The sequence below is a fragment of the Dipodomys merriami genome, unplaced genomic scaffold (assembly GCF_024711535.1).
Source record: "Dipodomys merriami isolate MVZ:Mamm:240054 unplaced genomic scaffold, mDipMer1.0.p SCAF_1, whole genome shotgun sequence".
Taxonomy (NCBI): domain Eukaryota; kingdom Metazoa; phylum Chordata; class Mammalia; order Rodentia; family Heteromyidae; genus Dipodomys; species Dipodomys merriami.
The window spans coordinates 7,561,718-7,589,432 of record NW_027202270.1 but is presented as its reverse complement, the minus strand read 5'-3'; the positions used below and the strand labels follow the sequence as shown (position 1 = coordinate 7,589,432).

The following is a 27,715-nucleotide window of genomic DNA, read 5'->3' as shown; positions in this document are numbered from 1 at the left end:
CACAGCTGCAGTGCCACCTGGGGGACCAAAGGTCACCCCTTCTTTCTTCAGTTTGCTCAAGCTCTGGGATGTTTAACTAGTGGTTGCCATGGGGCTAAACCCCAGGGGGGGCTGAAAAGAGCCTCAGGGCACAGATGGTTGTCACCCTAGCCAGGCAGTTGGTATGATTGGGGGGGGTCCTTACCAGTGTTATCCTATACAAAATTCACCTCACAACTAGGAGGTGTCTTTATTCAGGTTAATGCAACAAGGAGAACTTTGTTGGATGAAGAAGACCTCTACAGATCTTCCTTCCGTAGGCAAATGATACAGAAGATAAAGAATAACTTTTCAAAACCTCCCAACCCCATTTCCTTCTGCTGCTCTAACAAATCACCATCAATTAAGAGCTTAAGAGAGCACAAATTTATGATCTTATGGTTCTGAGATCAGAAGTCCAAGATCACCCCCACTGAGCACAAATTGCGTGTCAGTAAGACTTATTCCTTTGGGAAGCTTTAGGGCAGAATCCATTTCTTTGCCCTCATCTAGAAGGCCCTTAACTTTACCATAGCTACAAGGCTTGCTTTACCAGAGAAAGTAACAGATCCACAGACTGCAGGGATTAGAATGTGACTTGGATGTGATCACTTAATGTGATTATAATTAGACTTCTTTGAGGAACTTCATTGAGGAGAGACCAATACTTTTTTTGTTTAAAAAAAAAGAAAAACAAATTCTAGTTTAATATCAGCATATTTTGAGACAAAGAGTCTTTTCCTTTTTTTTTTTTTTTGGTCGGTTGTGGGGCTTGAACTCTGGGCTTGGGTGCTACCCCTGCACTCTTCAGCTCAAGGCAAGCGCTCTACCACTTGACCCACAGCACCACTTCTGGTTTTCTGGTGGTTAATTGGAGTTAAGAGTCTCATGGACTTTTCTGCGCAGGCTGGCTTTGAACCATGATCCTCAGATCTCTGCCTCCTGAGTAGCTAGGATTACAGGCATGAGCCACGGGTGCCCAGCACAAAGGGTCTTTTCTTATTTAAAAAAAAAAAAAATATATATATATATATATATATATATATATATATATATATATATATATATATATATATATCTTGTAAGTCCATAGCCAGCTTTGACCATGATAAAACTTTTTCTAGAACCTTCTAGAGTTTTCTGTGGCCATTCACATTGAGCCATATAGTTTTTCTTATTCTGGAACCCCCAGCCATTTCATTTTAGTATTCTCTCTTCCCCTTAATAAAACACATCTTGAAGCTTTGGGTCCTCAGCTCCCGGGACCTTCCCCTTCAATTTCACTCTGTCACCCTCTCTTTAGGCTATACTTTTCTTCCTTTTCTGTTATTACTAAAATAAAAGGGCCTCACTTCCTCCTTCTGTGCTCTTGTGGAGCTTCCTCTTGCTTGGGGACTCTGAGCTGCTTTCTCTGATTTCCTCTCCTTCCTAAATCTTGAGCTTCCTTCAATACTCCATCCCATCTACACTGAAATTAAATTCTCTGCTATCTTCCTCTCCAGCTGTGCTTCACCAACCCCCTAATGTGAAAACGTGACCTTCCTTTTCAGCATCATCTGGGGGGGGCGTGCACCTGCGCTGGGGGGCTTGAACTCAGAGCCTCATGATCTCACTTGGCTTTTTTTACTTAAGGCTCCACCACTTGAGCTGCACCCCTCCTCCCCCACCAGCTTTTTGCTGGTTAATTGGAGATGAGAGTTTTGTGGACTTCTCTACCTTGGCTGGATTGAAACTACCTTCCTCAGATCTCAACTTTTGTGTAGCTAGGATTACAGGTGTGAGCCACCAGTGCCTGGCTCAGCACCTCCCATGTAGACCTTAAATTCACGGTCACCTGGCTGATTGTTCATTCATGACTCCACTGGTATGTTTCTTGCCAACGTCACTCAAGTCATCCCACTGCCAGAGCCCAAAGATTCTCACAGACCTCATACCCCTTGACATTACGCATTCTTTGGAGAAAGCTTGTGGGACACAATGCTCTCATGGTTGTTCTTTATCTCTGATTAGTCCTAGATAGTGTCCATTTAAGTGAATGGCTCCACTATCCAACCAACTGTGTATGTCTGGTTTTCTTCTAGGTCCTTCATTCCATATTATCATCTATACCTTGAAATCACTAAGTATTATGTTCTAAAGGCTTCTTCCTTGATGATTCCCTTTTCCCAGGCCCACTGCCGCCAATCCTACCTCTAGCCACCATCATCTCTTGTCACAATGAAAATAGCTTCCGATGGGTCTCTCTGGCCTTCCTATCATTCATGGTGCACACCAGACCAGTGTGGTGCTTCTAAATTCACACAAGCATGGCATCGATGGTTTAAAAGTTCCAGTGCCTACCTACCTAACCCCTACCCTCAGTGTCCTGGTGTTCAAATTCAGTCTCCTCACCCTGGATGATAGAGTTCTTCATAATTGGGTGTTTGCTTATCTCTCCAGTCTGCTTTCTTACTAGTTCCCCTCCTCAAATTCTCACCTCTGTGTATTGCACTGCTCTCATGCAAGTCCCCAAACTCATGGTACTTTGGCTACTTCTTGCAGGATTCTCCTTGAACCCCCACCTTCAACTGGCCAGGACTTATTCACGCTTCACGTGGTCTCATTCCTCTGATTGCTTATTTACCTAGGTGTGTCTGTTCGGACTCTAATTTCTCTGAGAGCTGGGGCCCTGTATGGTTCAATACCGGGTTCTCAATGTGCTGGGGAAAGATTTGTTCTCAATAAGCATTTGTTGAATAAACAAATTCTAATGAGATTTTGGAGCAGGTTTGGTGAGAGTGAGGGTGTGGCCTGGTGGATGGATGGGAACAGAGGGCAAACAGGATTGTGGTAGAATTCAAGCTTCAAAGGTAGAGCAATTCTGGTAATTGCAGTGTCCGGGGTGGGGCTAGACAAGTGGAGGGGACATGAAGGTCACAGGGACAGAGAACAGGAAGGATATAGGATCTAATATGGCCTGTGAGTGGCACCTGTGCTGTCCAGGTGAAGGTAGGTACTAGGTGGGGTGGGAGGGAAGTCATGAATCAGGGTTCAAAGTCCTTTCACAGTGGTCTGACTAAGGCAGGGAGGGGCCTTCGGCCTTTGGCCCTGCCCTAGAGGGGGAGGAGAGGAAAAGGAATGGAATGATGGGAAATGTACCACCAGCAACCCTCACTCAAGAGGGATGACAATCCTGCCTTATGACCTTGAGGGAGAGCCTCTGATCGCGATGAAGAGATGGAAGGATTTTCTAGAATTGGTTCCGCTTTTCAGAGGTGTGTGTGTGTGTGTGTGTGTGTGTGTGTGTGTGTGTGTGTGTGTGTGTGTGTGTGTGTGTGTGTGTGTGTGTGGTCTCCCCATTGTAATTCAAGGGGCCAAGTGACATGGTTCTTTCCAGTGTGTCTTCAGAACTTGTTACAAACTCCTGCTCCAAATACTTAGATGGGGTTGCTGCTATAATTGTTATGGTTAGAAGATTAATGTGGAACAATACCCTAACCTCTAAAACAGAGGAGTAGCAGTCCATCCCCATTTATTTTTATATTCTGTAGGAAATTGACTCCTGTTGTTATGGAATAGCAATGCCATAAAATTCTCTCTCTGGGACTCCTTCATCATAAAACAGCAACAGGAGCCATCCTAGGAGTAAAGTCTCTAACGAACAAAGTTTCCAACTTAGATAACGCTTGCGGTCTAGCTTGAGTCTCACTTGCAGAAGGCCAAGGGCCAGGCACCTGCCTTTATCCTTTATCTTACTGGGAGAGAGCAGTGTAATCATTATTGTTAGCTGGATCCCCCCAGAGCCCAGACTATGCCTGAGCCTCCTTGCTTCATTTTGTATGGTCCAAAGGACTTCATGTTAGGATTGTTTTTGTTTGTTTTGCAGTGCTGGAAAATCAAACTCAAAAACTTACACATACTAGGCAAGCATTCTACCACTAAACTAAATCACCTGCCCTAAATGAACATTACTTTTCTTTTTCTTTTTCCTTCCTTCCTTCCTTCCTTCCTTTTTCTTTCTCTCTTTCTTTCTCCCTTTCTTTCTTTCTTTCTTTCTCCCTTCCTTCCTTCCTTCCTTCCTTCCTTCCTTCCTTTCTTTCTTTCTTTCTTTCTTTCTTTCTTTCTTTCTTTCTTTCTTTCTTTCTTTCTTTCTTTCTTTCTTTCTTGTCATGGGGCTTGAACTCTGGGCTTGGGCACAGTCCCTGTGCTCTTCAGCTCAAAGCAAGTGCTCTACTGCTTGAGCCACAGCACCACTTCCAGATTTCCAGTGGTTTATTGGAGCTAAGAGTCTCACAGACTTTCCAGCCTGGGCTTGCTTTGAAACATGATCCTCAGATCTCAGCCTCCTGAGTAGCTAGGATTATAGGCGTGAGTTTTTGCTGTGTGTAGTATTTATGGAGGATTTCATACCATGTCAATAATAGATTGCTCCCTCATGACACACCTTACCCAGCTTATTAGAACTATAGAATCCTTACCCACAATCTTACCCAGGCCACCAGAACCAGTCCTAGCATTTCCACAAGACCTGCTGGTAATGTATAACCAAGTTATACTTTAAGAGGCTGCCCCAGGCCGCACCATTCCTGAAAGTATCCCTGCCAGACCAGCTGGCTGCCTAACTAGCACTTCCTTCTCTCCAGCTCACTCATGGGGGACGCGGATTCCAACCATCCATGGATTCATTGTTTGACTCCGTTGCTCTATCTACCAGCTATCTCCTCCTTCTGTCCCCATCCTACCTCACCCTCTCCTTAAACTCAACAGCCCGTCATTATTAATACATATTTATGTATACGTTGTAATTATAATCATTACTTACACACTCACACACCTTCTCCTTCCTTTCTCCCTCTCCCTCATGGAATTATTCAGCAAAAACGATCTAATCTCCCACTTCCTGTTCCTGCATCTTTCCAGCAAAAAAAAAGGTGCTTGTGAAAAAATATAAAATGACCCTGCAAGCCTGGGTTGGAAAATCCATGAGATTAATCTCTAATTAACCAGCAAAAAGCTGGAAGTGGAGCTGTGGCTCAAGTAATAGAGTGCTAACCTTGAGCAAAAAAGCTAAGGGACAGTGCCCAGGTCCTGAGTTCAAGCCCCAGGACTCACACACACACACACACACACACACTCACTCACTCACAATGACTTTGCTGACTAGTCCCTTGCACCTTCCCCTCCCCCTCAAATTTCCAAGCCTGTCTTGCTCCCTCTGCTCACTGATGGAACAGAAGCCCTCAGGGGGGCCCGGGGCACACATTTCCCACACCTAGTCTACCTGGCTTCCTGCCTCTGTGCCCATGTTCCACCCAATTCTCCTGATCCTGTGAGTGAAACATCACCTTGTACCTGTCCCAGGACAAGCCCTCCAATAAACTTTGCACCTTTAAAAAAATTGTTCAATCAAGCACAGCATTCCAGAATACGCTCCCCATACCTCATCATCACATTTTCCCCCTTGACTGAACCAATCATATCAGCATTTAAGCATAATGTCATAGTTCCCATCCTGAACACAAAAGGAAATAGAAAAAAAACCCTATAACCTCGCTTTGGCCCCACACTACCCTCCAGTTACCTGCTACCCTGTTCTCTGATTCTCTGAAGAAGCAACGCATCATGAAAAGTGTGTAGCCTCATGATCTCTTCCTAGAGATCTTCCTAGGCCTCATTTCTTATTGGGATCTTTCCACTCAGGCATCCCCATGTCTTGTCTACAGTGAAACAGCTCTTAGGGCACTGGCTGGCTCTATGATGTTGAAACCAATGGTGTTCACCAGTCGTAGCCTCATTTGGACTAAGAGCTGCATTGTACTAGTGGTCCCTTCTCCTTCCAGAAAGGTGTGTCTGCTTTCCCAGAAGGTGAGCCTCCTGTATCTCCTCCCTACCCTGGCTGCTGCCTCCTCTGGTTCTCTCTCAATGTCTCACTATTGGAGACACTGAGTCCGCTCTTGGCCTCCCCCCCCCTTTTTTTTTGCTGGTCTTGGGGCTTGAACTCAGCCTGGGCACTGTCCTTGAGCTTCTTTTTGTTCAAGGCTAGTACTCTACCACCTGAGCCACAGCGCCACTTCCAGCTTTTTCTGAGTAGTTTACTGGAGATGAGAGTCTCATGAACTTTCCTACCTGGGCTGGCTTTAAAACTCAAATCTTCAGATCTCAGCCTCCTAAGTAACTAGGATTAAAAGCATGAGCCACTGGAGGCTGGCTTGGCCTTGCTCTTAGTTAATACTTGTTCCCTAAAGGTTCTCAGAGTGCTGAGGTTTCACCAACTCTGAAGAATCTCAAGTCCATCTCCAGACCAGACATCTGCTCCCCACCCCACACTTCCTGTTCCTACTTGTGTGTCCAGCAGCCTTGTGTCCACACAAGGCTCCAAAATGAAGCCTTCCCTCATAGCTTCCTCTATGGAAGTCTTCCCCACATCACTAAATCATTAAGTTTCTTGAGAAAATAAGAAATTTGATTTTAGTAAAATCCCCACAGTTGTACCTGTAAATGTATCTAGAGCTGACCACTGAATTCTTGCTTCTTTCTCCCTTTCCCAGATTACCACTTCCTCCCTCCTCTCCATGTGTTTTTCTGTCTGTCTTTCTCTCACCTCCCCATCCCAGACTTCCTACATACTAGAAAGCACCCTACATCTGAGCTCCCCCCACACACTATCCAACTAGATCATTTCAACCATCTCTAACTAGCCTCCTCTGAAAAACTTGGGTCCTCAGTCTGTTCTTCACACCACAGCCACAACACCCCTTTTAAAATGTCAGATCACATCCCTTCTCTGTCCCAGAGCCTCTAAATAACTTCTCATCACTTACAGTTTAAGCACCAAAGTCATCAAGGGGGTGTGTAGGCCCAGTCTCTGCTCTTCCAGCCTCTATCCTGTCCTCCAGCTCACTGGCACTCTCCTTCCATCTCCTTGTCCATCTGCTCCTTCATAGACTTTTACCGTAACATGTGCACTCTCTTCCCTGTTTTTCTCCCAAGCATTTCAAACTGTTCTCTGGTATATATATTGCTTTGTTTGCTGATTGTTACAGAAACAAGGACTGTTTAACTAACTGCCCTACCCCTAGAATACTGCCCAGAACATGGTAGGAACTCAACTATCTTGTTCAATTATGAATAAAAAAGAAACAAGCATATATATATATATATAATATATGGTAATAGATGGATCCAACTCTTGAAGGCCTTTGTAATATGTATCTTGTTCATCCACATACTATTACACCATGTGTGTGTGTGTGGGGGGGGAGAGTTCCTGGGCCTTGAACTCAGATAAGCCTGAGTATTGTTCTGAGATTTTGTGCTTAAGGAATACCACTCTACCACTTGAGCCAAAGCTCCACTTTCAGTTTTGTGAGTGTGCTTTATTGGAGATGACAGTCTCTGGACTTTCCTGCCTGGGTGGTTTTTGAACAGTGATCCTCAGAGCTCAACTCCTGAAGTAGTGAGGATTACAGATGTGAGGCATTGGTGCCAGGCTTTTTTTGGTTGTTTACTGTTACTTGTTTTTAAATGTAAGAATCCCAGGCAATGACATGAAATAGCCCATGGATAGTAAATGGTGGAGCTGGGGTTTCAGTCCAGGCTGGATTCTACTACTTTGGAACATTACATCACTTTCTTTGGTGGCAGGGGTTGGTAAAATGAAGTTACATGTTCCCTGCATGTATGGATGGACTGGAGTGCACAAGTTGGTTCCAGGCCATGGCAGAGATCAATGCTTGAAGTGAATGTGCGGGAGGGTCCTCCAAGGACAGCAGTCGGATGCCCAGGAGGAGCTGAGCATCAGCGAGTAGATGAGAAGCTGGTTTCTGCCTTTCTAGGCGTCCCCTCCTGAACGCCTGCCTCGCGTGACTGCGGTGCACTGAGTCCTCCCGGCCGCCGGGGGGCGTCCGAAGCCGGAGGAGGGCGTTGCTGCGCCGGCCGACGTCGCGTCTTCGGCGCCTGCGCACTGCGCACGTCAAAGCCGGGCTCGGGCCGGAGCGGGGCGCGGGGCGCCGGGAGCGGCGCGGCCTGAGAGGACTCTAAGGTTTCAGGAGTCGAGCGAAGGCGGAGGCCGAGGCGGCGCCGAGCCTCACAGACAGCAGCCGCCACCCGAGCGAGCGCAGCCGTGCGGAGGCCACCGGCGGGAACCTCGGAGCCACCGTCCGCCCGCGCAGCCGCCGCCGCCGCCGCCGCCGCCGCGGGAGCCCGTCGCCGGGAGCAGCCGCGGCGGAAGACAACGGAGGGGCCGAGCGCCCGCGCCGCGCCGCGGGGACCGAGCGAGCAGCCCGAGGCGGCGGCGGCGGCGGCCGAGGACGGGGACGGCGACGACGCGGAGGCCGAGAGGGAGCCGCCCGGCCCGGCCCAGCCCCGTGAGTGACCCCCCGGCCCGGCCCTTCTCGCGGCGCGGACGCCCTCCGGCTTCCGTCCGGCCCCGGTCCCGGCCCCCGGCCCCCGGCCCCCGGCCCCCTCCATTTTCTCGGGTGGCGGCGTCCGGGTTCCGGGCTGGCCGGGCTGGTCCCGGCGCCTCCCGTGCGGGCGCCGCTGGGCGGCTCCGCGGCGGGGCTGCGCGGCCCCGGCCGGGGTCGGGAAGTGCGGGCCGGGCCAACTGTCACTCCCCCCGCCCGGGGGGCTCCGGGCGGCCGGCTCCCGGGCCCCGCGTCGGCTTCCGGGTTTCGGAGACCGTGGCGGGTCGTGTCGGGGGAGCCAGGAGCGGAGCGGGGGAAGCGTAACTGGTTTCTGGTTTAGGAATTGTGCGATCGGCTCGTTTGCAGCCATTGAACCCCAGTGGGTCCGCGCCGGAGGAATCCCGAGGAGGACCGGGCGCGGAGGTCCCCTCCCCGGACGAGCCAAGGCTCTGGTGTTGGAGATAAGACCAGCACACAAATAGCCGCGATCCCGGGACCCAGGTGAAAAGTCCGGCGAAGGAACAACTGCCAAGCGCTGCGAAGGGTGCCCGGGGAAGACGGGACCGGCCGTTGGATCGCTTCTGCCTTAGCACCAACCTGGGAGGCTTCCTGGGCGAGGCGGTAGCGTGGTGGACCCGTGGAGGCCCCGGTGGGGTTGGGAGAAGAGGGGGTAGGTAGCGGATCTAGAGGACAAAGGCGTGACTTAGGAAGCCTTGCTCAGGGAGGTCGCCAGCCTGGGCCGCGGTGAGGTGGGACGCGCCTCGAGAGGTATTTTGGGGCCACATCCTTGAATGCAGTTAGAGGAGCCGTTTGAACGACCTTCTGCAAGAAACTTAGAGCTCCTCTCTCAGTGACTCATGAGCCCGGAAATGTATGCTAGGGCATATTAAAGGCGCTCTTCAGAAAGAAAGGAGAGGAGGAGGAGGCCCCAGCCAGGATTTGACATTCTGTCCCTTGAACTGAATGCAGTTTGAGATCGATTTTGACAGTTTCCCGGATGTTTAAGTATATCCGTAGCCAAGCCAGGCCGAGGACCTTTTGCAGAAATTCATTAGGCGCTTAAGAGGTTCTAGAAGGATGTGTATAAGCTCGTCTGCACACGTCAGGCGTTTTTGTTAGTGACTTCCTTCAAACGCATCAGGACTTTATTTGTTAGGTGTCTACACACCTATTACCTGGGCTAACCCGAATTACTGAAGTAAACCTGAATTGTTTGTTGTTGTTGTTGTTGTTTTGGAATGACATTTGTGTAAAGCAATCTAAATCAATGATTTTTATAAAACTCGAAAGTATTGCTTATGTTCTAGAAGAAATTGGGCCCATATCTTTTTTTCCACTAGGAAGGTAATTTATTTTTAGTTGTGAAAAATAATGGGAGAGCCAGAAGTGAAAGTTTTTAGGTCTTCACAGTTTTTGGAATTGTTAGCAAGTAATTAGTACTTGTGTTTAAAGTCAAAAATTCTAACCTGTTCTAAGTAACTCAGAATCTGTGTTGGTTTTGTAAGCACTTTTTGTTGTATGTTAACAAGTGAATGCCGGATTAATACACAGATTAAGACATAACGTAATCTGTGTAAAATTCAGATAGTACTGGATTTCCCCCCCCCCCCCACTTTTTCTACAAGTCCAGGTCTGTGTAGCCCAAGCTGACCTGAATCTTGGGGGGATTCTCCTGTTTTAGCTTCCTGAGTGCTGAGATTACAGACATATACCACCATACTGGCTCAGTACTGAAATTTTTTTAAATTATATTTTTAATCTTACCATTTAAATCACTATTAACATTTTGTATATTTCCCTTTCAATCTTCTATGTATATTTTCTTTACTTGAATATGTACATTTGTATACACTGATATCTTTTGTTAATCATTTAAAACTTTTTTACCCAAGCAAAGGAAGTCTTAGATTATTAATAATAGTAATAATATTTGTGAGCAAGGTTGCATTACTACTCAAATGGAATTCAGTAGTCCTGTTTAATTGCTGTATGAACAGAGCTTTTCCAAAAACTTTTTTTTGAAAGACTTATTTGAAATATATTAATTTCTCTATAAGCTTTTGAGGAAAAAAAAACAAAACTTTGAATGCCAGTCCTGGGGCTTGAACTCAGGGACTGAGCACTGTTCCTTTTGTGCTCAAGACTGGCATTCTACCACTTGAGCCCAGAGCTCCACTTCCAGCTTTTTCTTTTTGAGTAGTTTGGTGGAGATAGGTCTGATGAACTTTTCTGCTCAGGCTGGCTTCGAATCTCAGTCCTCAGATCTCAACCTCCTAAGTAGCTAGGATTGCAGGCATGAGCCACCAGCTCCTGCAAGGTTTGGATTCACTTGCTTATTAAATAATGTTCTCATTGGTCTGTGATCAGGAGGTATGGAAGAGAGTACCACAGATCTCTGCTATGTGAGCAGATGTACTTTTAGAAGGGTGCTGTGAAAAGATTACTTTCATTGTTGGCACCCTGTGTCTTATACACTGTTCAATGCATTCCCCCTTCCTACCACCCCCATTCCACTCCTAAAAATAGTCTTTATTCCAGAGCTATCCACATAGGTCAACTGCGTTTTGAGCATGACATCATAAAGACTAGGACTGTATGCTTAGGTTCTTTTAATTAGCATTTTTAAAACCAAATATGTAATTTGTTATGAAATGATTTGTTATAATTACAAAGGGAGCTTTTTTAAAATTTCTAGGAAACTCACTTCAATTCATTAGCATTTTAAAGACAAGTCCTTGTACTAAATCTTACCTTGTGCTTTGCATTCTGAAATGCAGTAGCCTTTGTTTCTGTTGGTATATAAAATGAGATGTTGAGTTAGAAAATTTATATAAAGTTAAACGAATAGTTAAGAAAGACCAGGTTAAGAATGGGGCTTGGTTTATAATTTGGTTTCATTTGAATTTTTATTTGTATATTGAAAATGTGTGTACCACACAGCATCTTTTATTATTTATTACTTTGGAATATTTATGAAAGGCTTTTCTTTTGTGAGATTATAGATTCATGTGGCTACTGCCGTAACTTCTCTCCAAGAGCTTTCCTTCCCAGGATCACTTACTAGTCACATTTGCTTTCTGCTGTAGAAATATATACACACATACACCCCCACACAGGAAAAAACAGTACTCGACAATTTTATTTCAGATATTTGGTTACCTTTGTTGATATTTCTGTTTTACTGCTTTTGTTGATATTTCTGTTTTACTGCTTTTAAAAGTCTACACGGCTCATTTCCATGGTTTATTAAATTGGAAGTTTGACTTTATGGATGTCTTAGGGTGTTAGAGAAATAGGAATGTCCTAGGTAATATTGGTATGGGGCTTTTTCACACAAGGCTAGCACTCTACCACTTGAGCCACTGCTCTACTTAGGATTTTTTTTGGTGGTTAGTTGGAGGTAAGGGTCTCCTGCCTGGGCTGGCTTTGAACTATGATGATCCTCAGCTCTCAGCCTCCTGAATACAGGTGTGAGCCCCATTCTCAGCTAGTTTTTACAGGCAAAATTTTGTGGTGTGAAAAAAGTATGGGAATAAAGGTGAAATTTATGTCAGCTTCTGGGCTACATTAATTTTGACTTGGTATTTTATTTATGTATAAAGAGCCTGAATTTGTATGAATGTAGATAAAGCCAAGAAGCTTAAAAATTGCACAAGGATTAAGTCATCATACTTTTGACTTTTATTGGAAAGAAGACTAGTGTTGGAGCTGTCTGTAATTAAAGGAGGAAATGAGCAATATGAAATTTCTTTTTGTGGGCTTGCTTGTTTGAGATAGGGTCTTAATATGTAGCCCCAACTGGTTTCAAACTCCTGATCCTCCTGCTTCAGCCTCTTCTTGAATGCTGGGGTTACAGATGCACTATGCCTATGTACTTTTTTTTTTTTTTTTTTTTTTGTCGGTCGTGGGGCCTGAACTCTGGGCTTGGGCGCTGTCCCTCAGCTCTTCAGCTCAAGGATAGCGCTCTGCCATTTGAGCCACAGCACCACTTCCAGCCTTTTCTGCTTATGTGTTGCGAGGAATCCAACCCAGGACCTCATGCATGCAAAGCAAGCACTCTACCACTGAGCCACCTTCCCAGCCCCTTGCCTATGTACTCTTAATAACTATGGAACTGGACTTTAACCACTTTAATCAGTTTGTAATACCGGGGAAGAGGAAAGTGAGACAACTATTTCTACCATCACCATTTGTAGAGTACAGTAGTCTGGGAATAAAATGATGAAAGTTTTGCTTGTGTTTCTCTGGCTTTCCAAGGATTAGGAGAAAAGTTTTCCAGTAAGGGCATGGTGGCAGAACAGCATTTCATGTATGTGTAGCCCTCCATTGTGTCATTTTTACTCCTGAAGTTTCCTAGTATCACTGCTTTTACCTTTTGAAGTGGGACAGGGAAGGACAGAATGGTGGTTTGTAGCAGCTGTGAAGCTAAACCAGCAGAGGGAAGAATGGCATGCAAAGAATTGCAAGAAGTCAGTCAGGTGTGAAGTGGCCCCAGAGGAGAGAGCTAAAACCTGCTCTGGACATTATGTTGGCAGTGTTCATGGCATACCTATTCCTTAATAGAATATTTCTAACTTGAGATTTTGCTGCTCAGACTCAGAATATAGTATTTTAAGTTGGAGCTCTGTGCATGGTTGTGTGTGTGAATGTGTTTACCTTTTTCCTTTTTGAGACACTGCAATCCAGAGTGGCTTTGAAGTTGGGATGGCTTTGAACTTGTGATCCTCCCACCTCAGCTTTCTGTGTTTGGGGATTACAGATATGAACCACCATACCCAGTTTTATATATGCATTTTTATATGCATGTTAAAAAGACAAAACCTAGTCTAGTTAAACAGTATTTAGTAGCAACCTGGTTTTGTATGGTTATTATCCTTTGGAGCATTAGTATTATACAGTGAAGAAACTGTTGAGGTCTAAGAAGTAGGATCATGTTAAAACATCACAACACTTTAATTTTGATAGAACATTGGAAACAAAATAGACATTTTGTAGCTTAGTCTTCAGTTGCTACTTTGTAGCCTTATCTAATGGCCTGTAGCTTGCAGTTTTATAGGGTTCACTTTAAAATGTGTGTGTACAGTTAATATGTCTGTTCTCTTCTAGAGATTTAAGTTTTGGGGCCTGGGGGAGTCCTGGGGCTTGTTTTTTTTTTTTTTTTTGGTCGGTCATGGGGCCTGAACTCTGGGCCTGGGCACTGTCCCTCAGCTCTTTAGCTCAAGTCTAGCGCTCTACCATTTGAGCCACAGAGCCACTTCCGGCTTTTTCTGCTTATGTGGTGCTGTGGAATCGAACTCGGATTTATGCATGCTAGGCAAGCACTCTACCACTAAGCCACATTCTCAGCCCTGCAGATTAAATATTAGGTGTATTTAACCGTAATCATTTATAATACATTTTTTGTATACATAGCTGTAGGGGCCGGTCCACTCTTGGATTCAGAGGATCTGTCAGAGGATCTGACAGACCACCTAGATTTGGACTGCATCTCTCCTCCTATGGGTTCTATAACCTTACACAAAAAATTCCATGACTTCTTTTTCTGACAAGGTTATTGGGTTAAATGAGTTACTCTATTTCATACTCAGAACAGATCCCGGCAAATCTAATAATAAACTGTTCTGAGTGGACTAAACTTTAGAATTTCAAGCTAGTTAGTAGTTCAGAACTTTCTATAGGCGGGAACACTGAGGCCCACTGTAACCAGAGCATGTTTGGTTAACCTTTGTAGATTGAGCTTTCTACAAAGTGAGGTCACTTACCTAGAGTTACTGTTCTAAGTTATCAGCTACATGACTGGATTCTCTTCATTCTTCATCTGCTTTGCTCAAGTGAAATGTCTGTATTTTATGCAATCAGGTCTTCTTTAAAACCTTTTCATTAATATTGCTAAAGATTGTAGTCACAATTTAGTAAGTGCTTTTAGGCATATAGCCCTGTTTGGTGTAATATCCTAATGTTATCATTGTGATGTAGTTGGCAAGTTTGTTGGTTGTAAATTAAAAGTTGAAATGGACAAAGTAATCAGGGCAGATGAACAAACATTACTAGATAAATTTGAAAGTATGTTCTCACTCAGGCAAACCTCTGAGGTAGGCGGATGTCATACAGATACTGCACAGTTGAGGTAGGATTGGAACACAGGTCAGCTTCAGTTCAAAATCAGTATTCTTGGAATAGGACATGGTTTCATCATCTGAAAATTTTATTTTCCTCCATTGGGTCTTGGTTACTTGCTGAGTACTTTTGATTTAGTATTTTAGATTGAAATTTTATGAATAGAGGCTATTAAGAATTTTAATACATTTTTACAGTAACTACATGTTATAATCCAGAATGAGATGGTTTGTTCTAAATAGTTGAGTTGTATTGAGCATGATTTGATTAGTGGTTTATAGTTTAGCTAGGCTAGTATAGGTAGTACTTGCTTTTCATGTCAGTCTTAGGAGTAAGGATGGGAAGCCTGTGTTACAGTGGGAAAGGTAGAAGCCTGGGAATTGGCCCGGCTAGCTCCTGACTGGTTGACTAATCATGCTGTCACTTGAGGCAAGTCACTCCCTGGGCTTCAGTCACTCTGTTATTAAACCAAGTGGCCCAGGTTGAGTACCCCGAAGTCTTTGTCTTATGTCTCCTGATCTTGTGTGTGGTTGTATATGTGGACACATGTGCTTTAGCTCTTTCCTCCTGTAGTAGGTAGTTCTACTTTTGCTTGTGGTCTTGAAGTCTGTTTCTTTATTATGGTATGAACTGTTTCTTAATGGTATGAACCGTGGTTTTCAAAAAACATTTTTTGTCTCCCATTTAGTTGGTCAGATGCCTGGAGTTATTTCATAGTACTGAAGTTTTGTGCATAGGGTAAATGTGAACATTATAATGTGTTTTTTCTAATTTCCTATCCTTATACTTGTAAAAAATTAATAAGTAACTGTTAAATGATTGTAAAGTACAACCTTAGTAAATCAGGTAATGATTAACAAATCCTCAATCCTCAAGTGAGTTTATTGTCACACTCACAATTGTGAGTTTATTGTCACAATTATGTTGTAAGATCTATGAGCTGTTAGTTTTAGGGAAAGGAAAACATTAACCAAAGACAATGGGAGTGGAAAAGAAGACCAAAATCCAGACTCATATAGAAAAACAAAGAACAGTCCTAAGGGCAGTATTCCCTGGCCATAATCAAGTTGATCCTCTACTTGTGTGGTGGTCGTAGGTATGCCAGCTTAGATGTTGGGTCCTTGCCTGCCTTAGAAGAGATGAGAGTGGTACCACCATGAGGAATCATGGATTCATAGTTCCCAGAGTAAACGTTCAGACTTAGTTTGGTCCACATGCCCAAGTCCTCCCACACTATCCTTATTCTGTCTTATTCCAGACCAGACTGGAAAGTCCATGAGACTCTTTTTTCCAAATAACCAGTAAAAAGCTGGAAATGGAACTGTGGCGCTTGTGGTAGAGTGTCAATGCCCAGGCCCTGAATTCAAGCCGTAGCCTAGCACCAAAAAACAAAGAGTAAATGATTGCTGCCATATACATACTTGACAAGTGCTGGTGCATTGTTTGAGGTTTCTATCAGTATTTAGCTCATTTTTTGGGGGGGGGGGGCGGTCGTGGGGCCTGAACTCTGGGCCTGGGCACTGTCCCTCAGCTCTTCAGCTCAAGGCTAGTGCTCTACCACTTGAGCCACAGCGTCACTTCCGGCTTTTTTCTTATGTGATGCTGAGGAATCAAACCCAGGGCCTCATGCATGCAAGGCAAGCGCTCTACCACTGAGCCACCTTCCCAGCCTTGGTATTTAGCTCATTTAATTCTGTAAGAACCCTATTTTCATGTTCATATTTTTAGATGTGTAATGAATGAAAAGAAGCTAAATAACTGAAGTTATCTAACTAAAGAAAGACCCTAGACTGGAAACCCTGACTGCAGAGCTTGACCTATAACCTACCATGCTTTGCTAATCTACCACAAACAATGGATTGTAGAATCATCCTGGAACAGAAAATGTCTGATGTGAAAGCAGATCGAATCTCCCAATCAGGATGTCTGTTTTCCCAGAACATGGAGAAAACTTTCTTTGAGGAGTCATTGGAACCTTAGAGAAAAATTAGAGAAGTTTAAGTACTGTTTTTCTAAACAAGGAAAAAGTAGAATTCACAAATCCTAGAGACTCCACTTGATGTTGATTGCTAATAGTCCTTAACCAAGGGTTGATTTCCAGAAGTTCCCATACATATATCAGTTCTTCTCTTGGTAAGATTCTAATAGTGAGATTAGCTCAAAATTATTCAGCTTTACAGTGTTAGTTGGGAAACTGTCTAGGATTTGAACATCTTTATAGAAAATAGAGGAAGCTGGAGACGCAGCTTCGACGGTGGTAGGGCACTTGCTTAGCATGCTGGGTTCTATCCCAGCACTGAGGGTCAAAAGCACCCCCCTATATTCTAAGTCCTAGAAAAATAGACAGTTAGCATTAAGTCCCATTTCACTCACCAAGATTGCCATGAACGTCCTGAGTAAAACACCAGAAGTTATATTAAATAGGAAATTATTACTAGGTAAAATGGGACTGTCAGTCAGTCCATGTTAGTGGTAGGCAGAAGGAGTATGAAGAGCTGAGATTGAAGCCAGCTCGGGCAAACAGTGCAAGACACAACCTTAGGGACAAGAATATTACAAGAGTGTGGCATAAGATAAAGTACTTGCTAAGTGTGTGTTAGGTCTTAAGTTCGTTCGGTTCTCAGTACTGCCAGAGGCGGAGAGGAAAGGAAGAGCAAAATTATTGAAGAAGGTACCACTGTGTACCCGGTGTTGTTCTAATCACTTTACCTCTATTATCTTAGCGAATCAAAAAAAACCCAAGAGGTTGTTACTGTTACTCTCATTGTACCGATAGAAGAGGTTCAGGATAAGCGTCTACCTCCCCCAAATTTATTACAAGTAAGACACAGAATCTAGTTTTGAGCCCTAGGGGTATGGCGCTGTTGTATATTTAATTGTTGGGCTATATCATCTTAATTTGTGCCAAGATAAGTGTTAATTAAATAGTTCTTCCTGGTTTATGAACTTTTAAGATCAGAAAACCTGCTGATGTTTGCTACAATTCTGTCCAGTACAAGAATACATCAAATAAAAGAAAACTATTGAAAACTGGTAGAAAAATACCAATATTTACAGGTAGTTACAATATTAAACCTAGGAAATCAAGACAGTCAAATGAAGAGCTAGAGTTCGGTACTGTGGCTGTGTACTACATAAAGATATTAAGTAATTGATAGCATTTTTCTTGTTAGCAATATTCTTATATTGGGAGAATATTATAGCAATGAAAATGTCTAAAATGAGGGAATTTTACATGAAATGGTTGGGATTTCTATCAAGAAGAGTATTCTCAGCCAGGCACCGGTGGCTCATGCTTGTAATCCTCGCTACTCAGAAATCTGAGATCTGAGGATTGCAGTTCAAAACCATCCCAGGCAGAAAAAAATCCCTGTGAGATTCTCCAACTAACCACTCAAAACCCAGAAGTAGCACTGTGGCTCAAAGTGGTAGGATGGTAGCCTTGAGCAAAAGAGCTCAAGTGCAACCCCCAGGCCCAACAACTGACCAAATCTCCTAAGAAGCTATAAAGTTTTAAGCGAAAAGACTTAAGGATAAAGAACTATATTCTTGAATGGAAAGGTTTAGCAAGAAAAATTTAAAGTTAAAATCAAGTGTATTAATGTTAAATCAGCTAAGACAGTGTCTTATTGGCCAGAGAATACTGTTAGACTTTTTAAAACTCAACTTACAAAACTCAGTTGAAGATACATAGAAATATGAGTAGGGAAGGAGAAACTATTATTTAGCAAAAAATAGTTTTGGACATTGGTCCTTCTTCAGATGTTTTTTTGTTCGTTTGTTTTCTGGGTTGTTTTGTTTTTGTTTTTGTTTGTCATACTAGAGTTCAAACTGAGGACTTTGTACTTGGCTTTGTCACTAAACTACGCCCCCATCTCAGGAAAATCTATTCTGATAATTAAGCTACCCTTGAAAGTATATCTGATGAAAGAATGAATACAGAAAATACAAGAAAATTATCAGACTTTACAAGCAACTTTCCATTGCTGTCAAGTGATTAAAAGGAAAGAAAATGAGGAAAAGTTTTGCATGATAGTGAACAGAGAGTTGATATTTACTCAGTGTGGTAAAAATCCAGAAAAAATGGATTACTATTTATTAGTAAGCTACTCCTACAGTCTTGAACGTTGCCCTGGACACTCCTTTCACAGTAAGTGTGAAGTCATTTCTAAATAATGGAGACTCCAAAGATGGTGTTTTGCTGAGGAGTTTGATGCACACCTCTCTCTACCAAACAGCCTGGTGGTCTTTCACCTTGGCTCTGATGAGAGCTTGTGCTGTTAATGTGTATGAAGTTCTAAAACACTGGGTAGATGAACGGTCAGTTCAGGTAGTAGCTAAATGCAATAAATGTAAATAAACAGTGGGAACCTTAAACTAGAGTTTAATGCTAGTTTAATTAAACTAATGCTAGGGATATGTTGAGTCCTAAGATAAGATAATTTCACATACTGCTGATAAGGCTGTTCTGGAAAATAGTTTGGTCCAGTATATATCTATGTTGTAAAGATGTTCATTTCATGTAATCTAGGAAGAAATAAAAATTATTTTGTGCTTATTAAAGCAATTGCCAGTGTCTAAAAAAAATAATCTAGACCTTTCATTGATTGTAGTGGTGGTTATTGATTTCTGAATATCCCGAGAACCATTGAATTGTATGCCTTCTATAGGTAAATTGTATGTGAATTATTTCTAATAAAGCTGTTACTTCAAAATATCTATTTTTAGATGTTAAGTAGAAGAAAATAGTTTGCTTTGGATTATTAAAGATACTTGAGAAATTAGAGCTTTTCCATAATGCTACACATATTTTACTGGTATACCACTCCATTTGAATCAGTGTTACAAACCTGTAGAAAGTCAAGTTCATGATGATCAAAGGAGAAAGAGCTGATAGACCCGTGATATTACTCTTTGAGCAAGAGGACTCATAACTTGTCATTTCAAAGTCAGTCAGAAGACTACATGCTGGGGTTTAAGAAGACACTTTCTACCTCATCTTGATTCAGAACACAAGCACAATCTCTCACTGTTGGTTTTCCCCCAGTAGCCCAGCCTTTGAAGAGTACCTGAGATTGCCCTAAGGATGCCCTATGGAAATGCAGTTTTTAAAAAATTTCAAATACAAAGGTATTTGCAAGGGCAAATAGCTCAAAGATTGGACGGGGGAAAGGATCATATAAAGAAAGGTCCTTGACTGCTGAGAAAATTAAGTCAGCCTTTTCTGATCCTTCGACAGTGAGAGCCAGATGAGAGGAATCAAAATAATGAATTGTCTGCCTAAAGGAGGAGATGCAACTAGTTTACCCCCTGGTCTGGATCAGCATGGCTGGTGGGAGGTTGAAGAGTTAAAAAATGGGCATATCTTGGACTAGGAAGGTAGCTCAGTGGTAGAGTGCTTGCCTCGCATGCATGAGGCCCTGGGTTCAATTCCTCAGCACCACGTACACAGAAAAAGCCAGAGGTGGTGCTGTGGCTCAAATGGTAGAGCACTCGCCTTAAGCTGAAGAGCTGAGGGACAGCGCCCAGGCCCAGAGTTCAAACCCCATGTCCGACAAAAAAAAAAAAAAAGCATATCTTTTCATAAACCTAGTGAATATTTACTAGGTACTTACTTACTGATTTGAAGTATCAAATATTGCTGAAAGACTGTCATTAGTAACAAATATTTATGTGCAGTTGACCCTGCTAGGTCCTACTAGTGAAGAATTCTTTGTCCTTGCTAGGTGGGCTAATGAACAGAACCTTAGTTATACCAAGGTAGTCACAGTTTAGTTAGGGGTAAACAAATATCCCTATCTGTTAGGGAAAATACACATTTGACTCTGTCATCCTCATGCATATTGCTTCTCTTAGGTTCCTGTAATCACCCATGGAATAAGCATTGTCATCTTACATTCTGCTTTGCAAAGATAGCTGTTTCCTGGGGTAGCTTGATTCTGAGGTTCCTTCTGGAGCCAAAGCATACACTGGTCCTTTGGAACCCAGAGCTAGCCCTTTTAGAAGATTCCTTTGATTTTCCTTTCCTCTGAATGAGAACTGTGATGTTAAAGCTCTAAAACACTTACTTTTCCACAAGCCACAAATCTGAGAGATTCTAAATGTAAGCACTTTGTGCCCCAATTCCTTCTTGTTCCATTCTCACATATGTAACTTCCTAGGAACTACTGACAGAGAAATTGGAGACTTCCGTGTTTTTGTTTTCGTTGTTTTGTTCTTGGGACAAGTACTTCTGTGTAGTAGCCCAGTCCAGCCTTGGACTCCTATCCCCCTGCCTCAGCTTCTGAGCGCTAGGTATGGAAGTATGCCCCTGTGCCTCACAGAATTCTAGTCTTTAAGTGGTTGATAGTGAGATCATCTGTTTTTCCTGTCCTCTAGTGACACATTTCAGATCTCTACCCGCAAAAGTTGATATGGGGAAGGGTTAAGGGTCAAGTCTCCATCAAGCTACTTGGACCCCCTTCATAGAGTTAAGACCAGAAATGTTGAGCACTCTGATCAGAGCTACTCTTAGGGAAGAGGACCTAGAGCCATGAAACCTAGGAGGTGGCCCCTTTATTAACAAAGTGGGAGACTAATAGAATTTGGGGAAGAGTCAAGGTATGGGTAAAGGCAGAGGTGCACCTGTGTTGCATGAACAGCTGGAATCAGGAGCACCATCAAGGAGATCTATTATTTGCAGACTAGGTTGTTCTACCTGTTCAAAACCTGGCTGCTTGCACTTCCTGAGTGTTCCATTTTAGGAATGTAGTCTGGATACTGATTCCCTCACAGGTTAAAAGTTTAGCTTGCCTCTTTAGTGATTCATAGACTACACATTCCACTGACACTCTGAGTGGTGTGTGAGGTGAAGAGAGGGGAAAGGAGGCGCAGAAGGGGATCTTGGGTGGAGGTCATAGGGTGACCCTTCCATGAGGGATGTTGGGGTTATCTTAATCCATTTTTTTTTCTTGTTGTTGGTCACGGGGCCTGAACTCTGGGCCTGGGCAGTGCCCCTCAGCTCTTCAGCTCAAGGCTAGCCCTCAACCACTTGAGCCACAGCACCACTTCTGGCTTTTTCTGCTTATATGGTGCTGAGGAATCAAACCCAGGGCCTCATGCATTGCATGCAAGCAAACATTCTACCACTGAGCCACCTTCCCAGCCCAAATCCAGTTTCCTTAGATATCTTTAACAAAAGTTTAAGAAAAAGTTCTTGGTTATTTTCCCCAGGCATATTTGTTCCTATTCTTATTTTGTCCTTCATCTCAAATTTTAGCTTAAATGGCGGGGTTCCCGGCTTATTCCTGTAATCCTAGCTACTTGGGAGACTGAGATCTGAGGATTGCAGTTCAAAGCCAGCCCAGGCAGGAAAATCTGCGATTCTTACCTTTAAGCACCAAAAAAGTAGGAAGTGGAGCTGTGGCCCAAGACTGCTAGCCTTTAGCAGAAAATCTCAGGGACAGTGCCTAGGTCCCGAGTTCAAGCCCCAGGACGAGCACAAAAATAAAAGTAGGCCCTGTTTTACCTTCAGAGGATAGACAGGGTTGAAGAATGGGGGAGCTTGAAGGAAGGAGCAACATAGATTAGGTTGCATTGTTCTCATAAACTGATGTTGAATTGAAGCCCCTTTGTACAATTTCATATAGATAAAAGATTCAACAGTAAAAAAGATGGCCGTGTTTTAACACCTCTGGTCACATATCCTCAAGGACCCTGGAGAAGCCATAGAAGACTGGATTATACATTCTCAAACTCTATTAAGTACAGTGATCAAAAAAAAAAAAAAAAAAATCAGCCCTCCCAGAATGTGGAAGGAGGGACAAGCAATAGATGCAACCTGGGCTATTCATTGTTAATCTTGTAGTCTAAACCCACCAGTGTTTGTTGATTGGGTAGCATTTTAGTTTATCTCATCATTTCCATTTCTGTTGTGCTTTTTGCGGTCACCTCCTCACTTCTATTGTTGCTTTCCCTGCAGAGACGAGTAGAGTTATAGCATAGTGTTTGCAAATGAAACTCACCCATCCCTTTATGAACAGGATTTTTTAAACTAATTGAATCGAAAACTTTTTGTATGCCTGGTAAGAATAACTTTTAAGATTGATATTTAAATCTTAATGTCTATGGTATCTCCCACATTACCTTACACATTAAATTAGCCTGGAAATAATTTTTAATTTTTTCTTCTCAAAAGGCAAGCATTGCATACTAGAGGGTCTTTAGAGGAATGAACCCAGGCAGCTATTTCACACTCCAAAGGAGGCCAGACCACTATGACAGATAGGAATTATTTGACGCTCAGGAAAAATAATTGAAGTCCCTTATTTTTATGTATACGGTACGTGCTGCTTACTTAATGTGCTTAAATTTGAAGTCTCCAGATAGGATGTGCCCTTGGCCCTGTCTCCTATTTCTATCTCAGCAAGAAAATAGACACACTAGATTTTGCAATATTTAACAGATTTATTACAGTGCTGAGGTTCAAGTTACACCCTTACACTAATCTTAGATTTTTTTCATATTCCTTACTTGTATGCTCAGTGATCAGTTTATTCCCCCAAGTGTTTGTGTGTTTAGGGGCTTGGTTGTTAGTGTGGCGGTGAGGTGCTGAGACCTATGAGAGGTGGGGTCTAGTGGGAGGTTCTGGGTCGTAATTGTGCCCTCCAAAGATATTAAGGTGGTTCTCCAGGGACCTCTGATTCTCCTTAGAGAGCCACACATTTCTCTCTGGATTTCTGTTTGTGATGTAATCATTACCTACTGCACTGGCTCCTGCCATTGCTATCAGTCATAATGTAATAGCCAAGAGGGACCTTACCAGAACTGAACTGGTAACATGTGTCATGCCCTTGAACACCTAAAATGAGCAAAAGAAACTTCTCCTTAAGTTAGCTTGTCCCAATTATTTTGTTGCACTGACATAAAGCTGACAGTACAGTTGCATATCTACCACATAGGGGCATGGAGAAGATGAGCAATGCGTTTTCCTTTCTGTCTCACTATCTGAAAATAGTTTATGTACAATATGCAGATGTGTGCAATGACTTTGTCATAAGTAATATAAAAACACTTGCTAGCTGGGCATAGTAATGCATGCCTTAAAATCTCAGAACTTCTGAGACATGAGCATCTTGAGTTTGAGGCCAGTCTGGGCTATTAGCAAGATCCTTTCTCAATAGGAATTTTTAGATAAGAACAATGTATTTTGGAGAAGTGGACCCTCTCCTGCTCCTGGGTTTAAAAGCTTCTGTCAGTGCCATAGCTAATGTTATTTCAGTCTGAAAAAGCTTCAGAGCCTGGGTCACCAATCTACCACCATGGTGGAACAAATTTATCTTCCCCCTCCTAGAACACCTGTAGCAATCTAATTTTAATTAGATTAGTAAGATTCTCATAGGTTGCCATGGTTCACAGCAGCCCCACTATGTGTGAGAGAGTTAAGCAGCCCCACTATGTGTGAGAGAGTTAAAAATCAGATAATCTTCCATTTGTATGAGTTTGGGTTTTGGAGATCGCAGAGGACTTTCTCAGTCATCACTTGCGGTAACATTCCTCTGCTTAGCTAGTAAAGGAAAAAAATGCAAATGTATGTTCAAAATTTGTACAGGGAACTAAGTTATGCATATCTTTTGTGGCTTTTCCTGTATGGAGGCCTCTCGCTAGAACTCTGAATACTCCCTTGGATGTAAAAATGCTTTTGTTGTGTATTTTAGATACCGCTTTCAGATTGACTAGTAAATTTCCCAGTCTAACTTTGTCATGTCAACACTTACCTGAAAAGTACCACTCCACAGAGAGGAATGCTCTTAGAACAGAGACAGAGGGCTTGTGGTTATTTTGAAAATAGCACTTGGGTTTACAGGGAGTTTTTCTTAGTTTGCCTTCTTTTGCACTGGATACTTTGTTACCTATGAGAGCTTGAAGAAATTACAAAGTAATTGTGTTTCCTCACCTTCAGTCTGTTACATAAAGCTATCCAGCTAGTTATGATACATTTTCTGGCTTTTCTGGCTTTGAGCCATTTTCAGTCTCTTAAACAGTTCAAGAAGCTCTGTCTGTGTCTGTTGCCCAAGTTGTTCAGGCTGCCTGTGGATCCAAACTTGTTAATGTTAACCTGTTGGAGTTTTTTTTTTCATTCATTGTCTGGTAGTATGCTTGTAAGTCATGTGGAGTCCTGTCTTCTTACACTTGGTTTCATTAAGGTCTTATCTCTTGGTTCATGAGCTGAGTTTTGGCAGTGTGATGGAGACCTTTTTTTTTAGCTTTTATCAGAAATTTTACCATTCTGATGACTGAAGTTCAATAATTAACTCTCAAGTTAAATGTTTTTCAGCCATATTATTTCATTGAGCAATGTTCTTTAAAGCCAGAGTCAACCCCTCATAGTCCAGTCGCTGTGCTCATGTGGAGGCTGGAGAGGGTCTGTTGACTGGCTGGGAGAATTCTCAGGAATAACATTGGTAGAATGTTCTACATAGTCCTCTAAAGGGCCATGTAATTGTGCATTCTGTGACTCCAAATACTTCTGCTGGAAAAGATCTATTTACACTAAATCCCACTATACAGCAGCCTTTGAGCAGTTTAAAAAGAGAACAGACCTTCAAATCTCCAACTATGGTGGTTCAGCTTAGGCTAGGTTTGTGGCATGATTTTGCTTTTGTGGGCTTTTGGCCAGGAACAGAAATAGTAGTATTCAGGCCTTGAGGAGAATGATTTTCCAGGTTTATATCTGATCTGTAGAAGTGAGTTCAACATTATAAATTTTAAAAGGAATTCCTCCTCCCGCCCCTGCCCCCCAAGAGCTCTTGCTTAGAGTGACTAAAAGCAGAGAACCTAAAAGTCATTTCACCATTTTCAGGTATAACTTTTCAGAATCACCAAAGGTGATTTTTAATATACCTTGTTAATTCTTTGATCCAAAAGTAATTTTCTAAAAAGTGGTTTTGTTTTACCATATTTGAACTTGGTTTACAATTTTCTCATCTATTTACAGCTCAGGTCTTGAACTAGACATTCTTTTTAAGAACAGGATTGGCTGTTTGCTTTTCTTATTTACAAAAGTGTGGGTGAGCCATGATGTTTGATTATATGGACTTTATTTGCACAATCTTGTGGCTAAATGAGTAATAAATTTAACCAAAAGAAAAGTAGCTTATAACTTCACTGAAGATTTATGGTTTCTCAGTTTTAAAATATGGACATTCATTAACCTTTCCTGCTTTGCCTAGAAATATTTGGAGTTTTCATTTTCTGAAAGTAATTTAAAAAAATATGATAATACAACTTAATTCCTTAGTATAACAGTGAATAAATCATTATAGATGGAACTAAAAATGTTAGGTCAGTATTGATGAGAGCAGAGAAACCAGTTTGTCATGTATTACAGGTGTTCATAAGTAATGCTTTGTAATATATAACTATACTTAAATAAATGTCTTAAATAGTGGCAAAATCTTTTTATTTTGTAACAATTAAAGAGTTTATGAATTATGAGTAAGATAGCTGGGCACTGGTAGCTCTGACCTGTAATCCTAGTAACTCAGGAGGTTGTAATCTAAGGATTGAAGTTTGAAGCCAGCTGGGGCAGGAAAGTCCATGAGACTTTTATCTCCAGTTAATCCAAAAAGCTGGAGGTGGATCTGTGGCTCAAGTGATAGAGTACTAGCCTTAAGCATAAAATCTGAAGGACAGTGCCCAGGCCATGTTGTGTTCAAGCTCCAGAATTGGCACAAATGTACACATGCACACACACATGCATACATACACACACATACATAATATCTGTCTATCTGTCATTAGTGAAGGAGTTATCTGTCTGTCATTAATGAAAAACTGATTGATTTTAAATCTTACTAACTTCAGGTCCTGTCCTATTGGGGTTAAGATATCAATTTAGGGGGGTAGGACAGTAGTGCTGCCTAGTGATCACTAACTTGCTTTTTACTGGATGAATCTGTAAGCCACTATTAGTATTCAAGTAAGAGTCCTGGTGGCTTTAGGGAATTTAAGTGGCTGTACATAAAAGAGATTGATGGTAGGCTTTCATTGGAAAGACCCAATACTGTGTCCTCCCTGACCTATTTGTGCTTTTAACAGGGAGTAAAGGAAGACCTGTATGATTTGCCGATCAAGTTTATAATTGACAGGACTCTGGTAGGGGAAGCTAATAATGCACTGTATAGTGAATGCAGGTCAGGAATTTAATAAAAATAATTGTTCAGTCCTGTAGGTGTGTCTCAAATGCAGTAGTAAATAAGTAAACATGTAGGAAAGACTGGGTTCCACTAAACTACTCACCGAAAGTATATTAGCTATGTAGTGTGACGGTTGAACCTATTAATGTCGCTTAAGAGTACATGTATAGCTAATCTTGGCTGCCCATCATAGATGTACTTTGGGATCCAGTTTGGAGCATCACACTCTGAAGGGCAGTGACAAACTGGGATGCCTGGAGAATAAACGAGGGGATCTTCTGATTGAGTTTCCCTCTGTGTTCATCAGCTCTGTAACAGAACTTCAGCCGATGAACTAACTATAGGCATTTGAGTGCCTGCTCTGCTAAATGTAGTTGCTGATTAAGTCTAACTGAATGATTTTTGCTTCAGACACCTCACAAGCTGCTGTGGGGATATACTTACTGTAGATAGCAACATGTCTGATCAAACTGTTCAGCGGAGTGCTCTGATTTCCTTCTTCACCGTGTTTACCCAGTCTTGCCTGCCTCCATGCTTAGGGTTGAAAGTTCACAATATTCCTAACTAAAATGGTTGCCCAAACTTGAAGGCACATTTTGTGAACTTCAAGTTCTAGCATTTTCCTTTGGCTGAGACTAAGATGATGTAAGGAATGGGAATTCTGTTTCACATTATTGGGTCCATTTCTAAAAGGAATGCCTCTTCCAGTTTTTAAATGTCCTAAAATCCCAGGCCTATGATTTTTAAAAATAAAATAAAATGTAAATAAAGTTGCTTAATATGTATTCAGGGGAGTTGCCATATGCAATGATTATACTGTGCGTTTCTGCATCTCAACACCAGGCTAATGAGATGGTGATTAACTGGGGAAATAGACTCCTGAATGTATCACAGTGGGTTTCTTGTTGGTTTTTTTCTGCCCACAGCTAAGCAGTGCTGTAGTGAAAGCAACAACTCCTGAAACTAGATAGTATAATGAGATGATTTTTTTTTTGTCAGTCCTGGGGCTTGAACTCAGGGCCT

The 27,715-nt window shown here is 42.4% G+C and overlaps 1 protein-coding gene across 2 annotated transcripts in view; it reads left to right on the top strand.

Annotated features, from left to right (window-relative positions):
• Cab39 (calcium binding protein 39) overlaps positions 1–27,715 on the top strand; it is a 105,818-nt gene that overhangs the window by 16,739 nt on the left and 61,364 nt on the right. Inside the window, exon 1 of one of the 2 annotated variants that reach the window (XM_070015118.1) lies at positions 8,260–8,363. The exons of the other annotated variant lie outside the window; for it this stretch is intronic. The gene's annotated coding sequence lies outside the window, so the exon portion shown is untranslated. Of the gene's footprint in view, positions 1–8,259; positions 8,364–27,715 lie in introns of those variants that run through there. 2 annotated transcript variants of the gene reach the window in all.